Consider the following 12,889-nt stretch of genomic DNA (forward strand, 5'->3'; position numbering starts at 1 on the left):
AAAAGAACGGTTGTCATTTCTCAATGCAAGCGAAAGGCTGAGCACACCCACCCACCCACACCCCCGGATGGTTGCAGAAGCCGAGGCTCAGAGGGCAGTTATGTGTGCAACAGATAGAAAAGCAGGTTTCGTAGTCACAGCAACTGCTCACTGCAGGCTCGCCCCAGGGGTGTTTACTCGCTTTTGGAAATTTCCCTTGGCATGGGGGAAAAGAGCAGGTCTGAATAGCAATCGGAGGGAGAGGAAGGGAACAACATTTGCATTCAGTTCACACATACCAGTTCCCATGATGTCCCGTATGAATGGGAAAGTTTTAATTTGGCTGGGAGAGTCAGGTTTGTAAGTTCGTTATAAAGATGCTTCCGTTCTACTTGGCCTTGGCTTCGCTTTCACGGAGGCCTCCTCTTTTTCTTCTTTTTTCTTTTGCGCAAGGCAGGGGCAAACCCCCAAAGCTGAATTTGATCTCTAGCCAAAGGGGGATTCCAGATATCTGGCACAGGTCACATCCATACCATACATTGAGAGGGGCTGGCTTCCTCTCAAGGAATTCTGGGAGCTGTAGTTTGCTCCTCACGGAGAAACAGTTCCTCAATAGACAACAGTGCAAGCCATGCACTTTAAATGCATGATGTGGACATGACCACAGATATGAGCCCATTTCTGTCTTCTGTGGATAGTTGCAAGTACCTGCTTTCCTCCCACTGCTCAGTAACTTTCTATCTACTGTAAAGAGCTGTGGGACTAGAGCACTTTCTTCATGTCCTCCTGAATGTGGGGCCTGGGTGGCAGGAGGACATGCAATCATGTGCCCTCTCCACAGTGGTGGAGCTTCATGCTCCAGCACCGGGGGCAGAGAGCAGGCGGGGGCATGGCTGGCGCACGTCCCAGGGGCATGGCACACCGCCCAAAGGGGCATGACACCCAGCACGGGGGGGGCAGCCGCGACGGCACCCCACCAAGATCTTGGTACCAGAGGCGGTGTGCTCCCCCCACCCCACTCTTCCTCAGCCTGTGGCTCTCCCGACTCCTGTCCCCCCTAGTGCTGTGACTGAAATCTGTTTTAACTGTTTTTAAATTCTGAATTTTAAATTGTTGTACAGTCATACCTCAGGTTGAAGTAGCTTCGGATCAAGCATTTTCGGGTTGCGCTCCACAGCGACCCGGAAGTAACAGAGCGTGTTACTTCCATGTTTCGCCGTTCGCGCAGACGTGTGCGCGGAAGCGGCGGATTGCGACCCACGCAGACGTGCGGACACGGGTTACATTTGCTTCAGGATGCGAACAGGGCTCCGGAACAGATCCCGTTCGCATCCAGAGTGTAACCTGTCCTGGGACCCAATGCTGAAGTGTGTGTAATACATTTAATCATTAATAACGATAATAAGGAAAACACACATCGTTAGGTCAACTCGGCATGTGCCTAGAACCTATATATTGTGTTTACTATAACGCAGCCAGAGTCCAAGAGTTGATTGAAGTGTCCAACATAACCAGGAAATGTAATCTACTTTATTTTCATTGCTTGTATGAAGGGTAATGACCATGTCATCATTATGAAGGAGTGTCTCTACCCCCATCATTCAGCCCGGACACTGAGGTCCAGTTCTGAGGGCCTTCTGGTGGTTCCCTCACTATGAGAAGTGAAGCTACAGGGAACCAGGCAGAGGGTCTTATTGGTAGTGGCACCCACCCTGTGAAATGCTCTCCCATCACATGTCAAGGAGATGAGTACAACAATATAACCTTTAGAAGACATCTGAAGGCAGCTCTATATAGCCCTGTATAATTAATGTTTAATTGTGTTTTTATATATGTTGGAAGCTGCCTAGAGTAGTTGGGGCAACCCAGAAAGTCTGTAGTAAGGAAATAATTATAGCATTTTTGATATTGCCAAAATTGATAAATTAGTCATAACGTACTCTTCTGATTTGTCTGGGAAATGTTTTCCATTGCAATATTACAAAGTTGGACCATATATTTTATCTAATATTATTGGGAAATAAATTAAAAGTATAACTATTCAGACCTAACTCATTTCGTCGGCAAGCATGTCAGCTTCATTCATACTATCAGACTGTTTTAAAACCCTTGTACTGTTTTTAACCAGTGGTCAGTGACTTGCCCCATATCTCAGAAGTGTGTTTTTGTCTTCCTTTCTAAATCCTTTTATTATATTTTCAAAAGTTAAGGATGAAAACAGTGAAGCAATCTGATGCGTCCTTGATGGCACCAAGGCCAAACATGCTTGATAAAATGCGAGCCACGTAAGGCAAGAAATTGTGGGTTTGCTCTAAGAGGTTGTTTGCATCGAAAAGAGGTCAAAGCAAAGGCAATTTAACAGAGGGTGTCAGGCTTCCCACACTTTGGACTTACATACGTAATAAGCACAACAGCAGGATGCTGTGAATTTAAATAAACCAATGTTTGCACAGAATGTTGGAGAGCTCATTTTCTGCCCTTTCGTCCGGGAATCTGCTGGACCCCCAACTCCGATCAGACCCAGCCAGCACGGCAAATGGCCAGAAATAACGGAAGTTACAATTCCACAGCTCCTGGAGGATCACAGGTTCCCCATCCCTGCCTTAGATCTACAGTTTAATGCTGCAATTCTGTACCCACTAAGCTCAGAGTAAGCCCCACTGAATTCTTTACCTCTGAGTGTGTGAGGCTAGTTCCCTGGGCAAGGTCAGGCAGAGCCCAACTTGTATTTTTACTGCTGCATTGCTTAAGTGTCCACAGGGAGAAGAATGGAAAGAAAACCAGAATAATTTAGTCCTGTCTCTTGTGACCCCCTTGGCTGCCCCACAAGGTCCAGTGGTCACCAGCTGTCTAAGCAGAAGCATACTAGATTGCACTGCATGCTTGAAGGGGGTTCCCCCAGATTTCATTGTCCCCCGACCAAGGATTTGTTGTTGTTGTTTGTTGTTTAGTCGTTTAGTCATGTCCGACTCTTCGTGACCCCGTGGACCAGAGCAAGCCAGGCAGTCATGTCTTCCACTGCCTCCCGCAGTTTGGTCAAACTCATGCTGGTAGCTTCGAGAACACTGTCCAACCATCTCATCCTCTGTCGTCCCCTTCTCCTTGTGCCCTCCATCTTTCCCAACATCAGGGTCTTTTCCAGGGAGTCTTCTCTTCTCATGAGGTGGCCAAAGTATTGGAGCCTCAGCTTCACGATCTGTCCTTCCAGTGAGCACTCAGGGCTGATTTCCTTCAGAATGGATACATTTGATCTTCTTTCAGTCCATGGGACTCTCAAGAGTCTCCTCCAGCACCATAATTCAAAAGCATCAATTCTTTGGCGACCAGCCTTCTTTATGGTCCAGCTCTCACTTCCATACATCACTACTGGGAAAACCATGGTTTTAACTATACAGACCTTTGTTGGCAAGGTGATGTCTCTGCTTTTTAAAATGCTGTCTAGGCTTGTCATCGCTTTTCTCCCAAGAAGCAGGCGTCTCTTTAATTTCATGGCTGCTCTCACCATCTGCAGTGATCATGGAGCCCAAGAAAGTAAAATCTCTCACTGCCTCCATTTCTTCCCCTTCTATTTGCCAGGAGGTGATGGGGCCATGATCTTCGTTTTTTTGATGTTGAGCTTCAAACCATATTTTGCGACCAGGGATACCAACTTAAATATGGGGGGCCCTCAGCTGAGCCCCGCCTCAAATAATTGATCACAAGATGTGGCACATCCACACCCTTTGAATGGCAATGCCAATCAACTGGTGGGCCACCTCAAATATTTCATTGAGGGGAGCTGAAGAGAACTTGGCCCCTAGGAGTTGGCGACTATGCCCCACCCAAAGAGAAGTTCTATATAACTATTTGAGGGCGGGGGGGGTGGGGGGAATCAAAATGGGAGTTTAAAAAAAATGTTAAAGGAACATGTGTTCAGATCCTGTCTGAAAGAATTACATCTCCTTTCCTAGGTTTGCCCCAGCTTCCAAATTGCAAGGAAGCCTAAACAGGTTCAGCCAGCCCCTTAACTTCAGACCGCTCCCTGCCCTGCAACATGTGGATGGTTTTTTTTGGGGGGGGTATATAGCAAGCATGGGCCCACTCTCTTCCCCTCATGTGACTGGAATCACGTGGTTTGTGGATGCCCAAATACGGTTATTATCACTGAGCCATCCATCTTCAACCAAGTCTCTTCCCTGAATTACAGCCAAGGTCAGACATCATTTAAGTACATGTGAAGTTCAAGGTTGCTGTACTTATCTGCATTTTGCTCTTACTTACACTGAGGGCTCACCCAGACTTCTTTTCGTGATGTGCAAGCACAGGTTTGGGCTTTAATGCTCTGTGTCAGAGCGTGTTTTTTACTTTCATCCCGGCTCTTTCCCTGGGAAAACCTGCATTTCACCACTGAATCGGAGCAACCTGCAATTTGAGGAAAACCCAGGTACCATTTGCTCTGATTCAGCAGCAAACCACCCATTTTCCTGGGGGAAAGTGCCAGGATGAAAACAAAACCCGCTCAGACACGGAGCTTTAAAGTGTGGCACAAAAGGAAGGTTGGACTTGCTCAGAATCGCAGGGCACATCCACAACTACCTTTTACCTCACTCTTTCCAGGCACAGATCCACACTTAAAAGCTCTGTGTCTGAGCATTTAGTTTTCTTTCACCCCACAGCTTTCCCTGCGAAAATTCGCTCTCAGTTGCAGCAGATGTCTATTCAGGTTTTCTGTGTATTGCCGTTTGCTCCGATTGAGTTTTAAAGAGCAGGTTTTCACAGGGAAAGCCCTGGGACAAAAACAGGGCACTTGGACACAGGGCTTTTAAGCGTGGGCCATTCCTGGAAAGGGAAGAGAAAATGTAGGAGTTGGTAAGTCCTCGTTTCCTGTTTTGTTGCTCATGTGTTCAGATTGGAGATAAACTTTTTGAGCTTTTCATAGTCTGCTTGGGTTTTCAACACCCAAAATAAAACGGAACAGTTCCATCTGAACATTCAGAGAAGGTTTCCTTTGTTATTTAAAGCTGAACTAACCCAATCAAAGACTTTTGATTTGTAAGTAGACTGGAATCAGCCTTCAAAGTTGATGGTCAACTATGTCTGGATTTGGGGAAGGCATTTGTTATCACTCTTCCATCTAGTGAGTTTTGTCTCATTTCCCCCATAGTTTGTTAATACAATTCTGAGGAACTTTAGATGCTGCCTCATCAGCTCTCAGTCCATCTAGTTCAGCATTGTCTGGGATTTCAGACTGAGGACATTCTCATGCTTACCTGGACATCCTGAGTTCTGAACTGGGGATCTTCTGCATGCAGAGTTTAGGCCTTTCCTCTCATCAGACAGGTGATTCTGCTACAGCGTCACATTTCTATCTCCTCTCTGCTTATGGCGTGCTCCAATCAGGATGAGGATCATTAGAGAAGATAGGATATAGGGAGATTAAAGCGAATTGGGAGGGTTGTGGTTTAACACACACAGGAGGTTGCAAAAGGCAGGGATCAGTCTTTCGGGTTATGTTCCAGCCTCGTAATTTTAGCGCGATTGCTGCTATCCGAAGCTTGGAGGTTGATAAAGTTCTGCACCGTTGGCAAGCGATAGCAATCAACTTTGATCTTTGGTATTCTGGTGTGATTCGGTGTAAACAGTCTTCCTGCTCAATTATACAGGGGGGCTTATGTCCCCAGAGATCCCTTCTTATAAATCAGATTGCACAGTAATCCCCAAATTGAACTGTGGAGCCAGCAGGGCGAATGGCGTGCTGCAAGCCTTGTAAGAAACTGACATGACCTCCTGGATGGCATTGTTTGCTACTTTCCAGCTAATAAACTAGCTGGGAAGTAGTACACACAGATCAAAAGGATGGCCTGATCTCTTTGGCCAAGAGAGAGAGAGAGAGAGAAAACAGAGAGTTTGCTGAGTGCAAAGAAACAGAATCTCAAAGTGCTTGTGCAATCATACCTCATTTGCTTGGGGTGAAAGGAGCATCTGATGTTTTTACCAACTCCCCTCCTTGGGCTCTTCCCAAGAAATAACACTAGGAATTACTGACAACAGGCTTGATGAGAGTTGTTTGGTGCTGAATTTCAACAATGCTGAATGTACACGTGAATTTGTTCTACACATTATGCATGCATGCCCCCGGCGCATGTGAATACATATATGAAGCTGTCTTATATTGAGACCACTGGTCCATCCAGTTCTATACTGTCTGCCCTGCAACGTCTCAGATGAGGCTACAGATAAAAAGTTGGTCTGGAAGGACACAGTTGCTGAACTACAACTCCCATCATCCCTGGCCATTGGCCATGCTTGCTGGGGCTGATGGGAACTGTAGTTCAGTAACATCTGGAGGGTCAAAGGTTCCTCATGCCCGGCTCACTGTTACATGGAAACGTGACCACTGTAGCTCACCAAAGCAGCAATAAAATGGGGGGGGGGGGTAGGGCAAATGTACCATAGGGAACACCTATCCAGCTTCTCAGATCAGTACAGTGGTACCTCGGGTTACAGATGCTTCAGGTTACAGACTCCGCTAACCCAGAAATAGTACCTCGGGTTAAGAACTTTGCTTCAGGATGAGAACAGAAATCGCACAGTGGCAGCACGGCAGGAGTAGGAGGCCCCATTAGCTAAAGTGGTACCTCAGGTTAAGAACAGTTTCAGGTTAAGAATGGACCTCCAGAACAAATTACGTTCTTAACCCAAGGTACCACTGTACTCTGATTATGTGAGAAAATGAAGGTCATCCCTTTATGTGAGCCACAAGTTCCATCCCCAATCTTTGTAGAAGTGTTTAAAAATTGGGTTCTTTGGTACTGCAAACATTGAGTGACCACGTCCTACTCAGGAACGGATCCATTGAAATCAATGAAGATCAATCACTAAATTAAGTAAAATTTAACTGAAAACAACCCATAATTTCTACTTTGGGTTCCCTTCCTGTGTGCGTTGTTTCAATGGTATATTGAATTTCTGGCAGATGACATCCTTCTTAGCAACAGCAGAAGATGGGGCAATATTAAGCAAGATGGATCATTGGTTTGACTCAATATAAGGCAGCTTCCTATGTTCTCACATTTCTAGAGGGGAGGAGAAGCTCAAGAGAGTTTTCAATTCAAAAGCATTTTCACTGCAAATTTATTCCTAGTTCCAAACTTCTGGAGCGTTAATGGGATTACAATGCATTACATTTAACAGCTAAATGCAAATCCTGATTTTTAATTTTTTTTACTATTTTTTGTGTGCTCATCTACTCTATCTTTCTTTTTTGACACTTGAATGCGATGCTCATCAATGTCTTCTTGGAAGCTGTCAAATTATTTAAATGAGCGTGAATCTGACATCTCCCCCACCCCACCCCAATCTCTCTCCGCACCAGATAAGAGCATTCCATAAGCACCTTAAAAGGAAGGTTTTCAGGGTTCCTACTTGTGATGGACACCATTCAAGCTTTTCAAAATAAAGGTTTTGAGCGCTTCAATTTAGGAGCTGATTTGCCACAGCTCATTCCTGGGGAGAGGGAAGTGCAGATGTGCTTTGTTGCTGGGGAGAGGGGAGGAAAGGAGCTGTCAAAGAAGATGGAGGAAAAACTTTTAGACTTCATTACCGCAGGAATGAGTACAACAAAGCATCTCACGGCATTTGAAAGTCACTGATGGTGGATAATGACTTCTTTCTAACAGACTGTTCTCCATTGTTCTTTGCAGATCTAAATGTTCCAGCCGTCGTCTTCTGAAACAAAACAGAGAATTTTGTGACACTGCTTGTTTTGTTTCCAGGAATAAAGACTTAAAAAAATAAAATAAAAGAATATATATATATATATATATATTTGCTTTCGTAGATTTTCACGGGTACAGGAATGCAGGTTTTGGTGTCCTCGGGTGTCTTCCCGTGTAAAAGTTGGGGTGTCTAGGCGACGTTTCGACGAGGTCTCACTCGTCATCTTCAGGCTGGTGCTTTCGGCTTCTTGTTACTGGAACAGAGCAGGATCTCAGTGTTTGAGTTCCTATAAATACTGTTGAGGGGGTGTGGTGTATAGCCTCCAATGTTCTGGGCAGAGAGGAAGTTCCCAGGCTAGTGTGCCTTTTCTTCTTTTGTTCCTTAATTACTTGAGGGATATCTTGAGTGATTTCTTGAGTGATATCCTGAGTACCACTTAGGTGGGTCATTAGGTGTGGATTAGTTGCTAAAGTCTTTGTGTCTTGACCTCTTGAACTTTGTGAAGAGTTTTTCTGAGAAGATGGCTGTACTGCACTTAGTTGTGCTCTGGCTTGGCTTCGTGTATAGGGGCGAGCTGTGGTTTTGTGGCCTGTGTCAGCCAGATCTGTGTAGGGATTGCAGGGGGGTGCAGCATCCGGAGGTGCCACCATGGTTTGGCTACTGGATGGTGTCTGTAATTTATCTGTGGAGAGGGTCTGGGTTTGGGTCTGGTGTGGTTGATTGGTGATGGCGTTCTGTGTGCCTCTGGATCTGGTGTCAGTTTTTGTGGGGAGGGCTAATTTCCAGATGTCTGGCAAGCGGGATGTGTCGTCACGCTTGTTCATGTTGTGAGGGTGTTTCTCTATCTCGATGGCTTCCATGATTATTCTCTGAACAAGCGTGACGACACATCCCGCTTGCCAGACATCTGGAAATTAGCCCTCCCCACAAAAACTGACACCAGATCCGGAGGCACACAGAACGCCATCACCAATCAACCACACCAGACCCAAACCCAGACCCTCTCCACAGATAAATTACAGACACCATCCAGTAGCCAAACCATGGTGGCACCTCCGGATGCTGCACCCCCCTGCAATCCCTACACAGATCTGGCTGACACAGGCCACAAAACCACAGCTCGCCCCTATACACGAAGCCAAGCCAGAGCACAACTAAGTGCAGTACAGCCATCTTCTCAGAAAAACTCTTCACAAAGTTCAAGAGGTCAAGACACAAAGACTTTAGCAACTAATCCACACCTAATGACCCACCTAAGTGGTACTCAGGATATCACTCAAGAAATCACTCAAGATATCCCTCAAGTAATTAAGGAACAAAAGAAGAAAAGGCACACTAGCCTGGGAACTTCCTCTCTGCCCAGAACATTGGAGGCTATACACCACACCCCCTCAACAGTATTTATAGGAACTCAAACACTGAGATCCTGCTCTGTTCCAGTAACAAGAAGCCGAAAGCACCAGCCTGAAGATGACGAGTGAGACCTCGTCGAAACGTCGCCTAGACACCCCAACTTTTACACGGGAAGACACCCGAGGACACCAAAACCTGCATATATATATATATATATATATATATATATATATATATATATATGGAATTGAGCTGTAACTACACAATTCTTTCCATGATGTTATTTTGTTGTTATTTGCCATTAGGGCACTCGATGGCCCACTAACTCGCCAGACTCACAAACAGGGTGGCCACTTTGAGAAAAGACGACACAGATTTGTGAAAGAAAGAAAGAAAGAAAGAAAGAAAGAAAGAAAGAAAGAAAGAAAGAAAGAAAGAAAGAACATGCTAATGTATATATCCATAGATGTTAAAAATATTGTAATTATTAGTATAACTTAAATAGAAACAATGGCAAAAGATTGCAACCAGGTGGCCTCTGTTCCTTTAACGCAGAGGTGGAGCCCGAGGGCCGCATTCCATTCTTTGCAACCTTTTGAGGGCCACATGGGCAGAACTAGAGGCCAAAAGTGGATGGGAAAACAAATGCAAATTTAATCTTTGTACAGTGGACTAGTTTTGACGAACACATGAACGCCTTTCTCTGGTTTTTTAAAAAAATATTCAAATTTAAAAGAAGCCATATTATACAGAAACATATCATCCATATTTTTTCCCCCATTTTTCCTCCCTCCCACCACCCAAAACCCACCTGCCCCCGCCCCCACCCCCCGGCTTCCCTCAGTTCCAGTCTTTGATTTCTCTGAGAATGCTGTTTTCTGCATGTTACAAAGTTGTATAGATCCTCAAACTGTTTAACTGATTATTATCAATAAAAAGTTTGTGAATGTTTATTCAAAGCCAGCCAAGGAGTCCAATTCGCTTTGTTGCGTCTTCAAATACTTTGTAAAGGGTTCCCATTCATCTTTAAAGTCACAGTTATCCTTGTCCCGTAGCTTGTATGTCAGTTTTGCCAGTTCTGCATAGTCCATCATTTTTTCTTGCCATGATTATTTAGTTGAACGCCTTTCTCTATCTGCCATCCAGACAACCAAGGGGCATTTATCAAAGTTCATGTACAGCCAGGCTAAAATGCTCATGGTGTAAAACAAAGCCAGCGAAGGGCCAAATTTGTCTCCCTGTTTCAAGGTTCTACCACACCTGCAGTAGAATGTGACCAAGGAAAGGATTCTGGAAGCTGACTTTGCACATACCAGCTTTCATTGTTGTTTAGTGCAAATTTTTAAATCTTTATTATTATTATTATTGCCTGGTGTCTGCAGTTGTTCCCAGTAAGTATGTAAAGCACATCTGGAGCGTCCAAAACAAACAGCAGCGACAAACACTCGAGTTCCTTTTGGCAGGTAGAGAGAAGTTGGCCGGACTAAAATAGAAGCAAAGCAAATCTATAAAAGGGAAGGCAAATACTTTTGCTGAGAAGCCTCTCTGCCTCTCAGTGTTTGCACCTGACTGAGCGAGGCCAGAATTAGGAAATGTGGTTAGCTTGGCAACCTGATGTCTATTTGTTGGAACACTGACCCCGTGCGTGCGCCAGCCGCTTCAAACACACCCGCAACAAGGAGTGCATAAGGAGTGCTGTTGTGATACAGGACAGCATCAGCGGCTTTCGTGAGATAATGTGAACCCCCAGGTCAAGGATGTATAGGATTAAAGGCCTATAAAGTAATCCTACACAAGTCTCAGGGACACGGGTGGCACTGTGGTCTAAGCCACTGAGCCTAGGGCTTGCCGATTGGAAGGTCGGCGGTTCAAATCCCCATGACGGGGTGAGCTCCCGTTGCTCAGTCCCAGCTCCTGCCAATCTAGCAGTTTAAAAGCATGTCAAAGTGCAAGTAGATAAATAGGTACCGCTCCGGCGGGAAGGTAAATGGCATTTCCATATGCTGCTCTGGTTTCGCCAGAAGCGACTTAGTCATGCTGGCCACATGGCCCGGAAAAACTGTCTGCAGACAAACGTTGGCTCCCTCGGCCAGTAAAGCGAGATGAGCGCTGCAACCCCAGAGTCGTTCGCGACTGGACTTAACTGTCAGGGGTCCTTTACCTTTTTTTTTACACAAGTCTATTCAGAATTCAGACCCTTACTGAGTTCATTGGGACTGACACTCAGGTAAGTAATGTACAAGAATACAACCTTATTTTCCTGTTTACTATTGAAGGAACAAAGAAAGATGCCTTATAGCTAGCCAGGCCTTTGTACCATTTAGCTCAGTACTTTTCCACTTTGGCAGTGGCTCTCCAGGAATTAAAAAAAGGATCTCTTCCCAGCCACACCTGGAGGTGATGGGGATTGAGATACTGGGACCTTTATCTTACAAAGCAGATGCTCAAGCGCTGAACTATGTGGCCCTTCCTCTTTCCTCATTTTCTTACTAATCGCACTTGTATGCAACACCTTTAACCTGGCTCCCAGTGGCTCAGTCACATTTCAATCAAGGTGTGGGGAGAGTATTTGCCTGCTCTTCACTGACTTCTAAGGAATAGGAGTGCTAATGGGAGCTGTGCTCTAGTCCATACAACAGGTCTGTTGTTGTTTAGTCGTTTAGTCGTGTCCGACTTTTCGTGACCCCATGGACCAGAGCACGCCAGGCACTTCTGTCTTCCACTGCCTCCCGCAGTTTGGCCATGCTGGTAGCTTCGAGAACACTGTCCAACCATCTCGTCCTCTGTCGTCCCCTTCTCCTTGTGCCCTCCATCTTTCCCAACATCAGGGTCTTTTCCAGGGAGTCTTCTCTTCTCATGAGGTGGCCAAAGTCTTGGAGCCTCAGCTTCAGGCTGTCCTTTCCAGTGAGAAGGGCTGATTTCCTTAAGAATGCCTTCCCTTCATGGATCACTGCCTTGAATAGCTTGAATAGCTCAGAGAAGTTATGAGCTATGCTGTGCAGGGCCACCCAAGATGGACAGCTCATGGTGGAGAGTTTTGACCAAATGTGATCCACCTGGAGCAGGAACTGGCAAGCCACTCCAGTATCCCTGCCAAGAAAGCCCCATGGACAAAGACAACAGGTTTACCAAGGCTTTACTGTATGTATACCTGCATCCAGCCTGAAGTTTCCTTGCCACCAAATAAATTGTCTCATCAGCTGAGAACTGAGTGCAGGGTGAGGACCAAACACCATACGGAAGAGGGGGGAGCGATGTTAAACTTGGGTCCTGTTTCTGGGCTTCCCGTAAGCATCTAGTTTGCCACTGCAAGGACAGGATACTGGGTTAGGAAAGATAAAGGACCTCTGGACAGTTAAGTCCAGTCAAAGGTGACTATGGGGTTGCGGCACTCATCTCACTTTCAGGCTGAGGGAGCCGGCGTTTGTCCACAGACAGCTTTCTGGGTCATGTGGCCAGCATGACTAAACTGCTTCTGGCGCAACGGAACACCATGACGGAAACCAGAGCGCACGGAAACGCCATTTACCTTCCCATCACAGCGATACCTATTTATATACTTGCACTGGTGTGCTTTCGAACTGCTAGGTAGGCAGGAGCTGGGACAGAGCGGCGGGAGCTCAACCCGTCACGGGGATTCGAACCAGAGCTGTAGCTAGGTGATGTTGCACCCCTGGCAGAACCGTCCAGATTGCGCCCCCTAACCACAGACAAATTAGCTCTTCTTTCCGCCTCTCTTCCAACTCCCCCCCCCCATTCAATTCACCCTCTATTTAAAACCTTTTCTTATGACGGAATAATCAATATTTTTATTTATAGACATATTTATGGACATATTTTAGCTAATTTTGTGGGAGGC

General features: G+C 45.7%; 1 long non-coding RNA gene across 1 annotated transcript in view; it reads left to right on the plus strand.

Annotated features, from left to right (window-relative positions):
- LOC309373290 overlaps positions 1 to 12,889 on the plus strand; it is a 252,764-nt gene that overhangs the window by 69,513 nt on the left and 170,362 nt on the right. The window lies entirely within an intron of this gene.

Source organism: Podarcis melisellensis, assembly GCF_964234715.1.
Source record: "Podarcis melisellensis genome assembly, chromosome: 6".
Lineage (NCBI taxonomy): Eukaryota > Metazoa > Chordata > Lepidosauria > Squamata > Lacertidae > Podarcis > Podarcis melisellensis.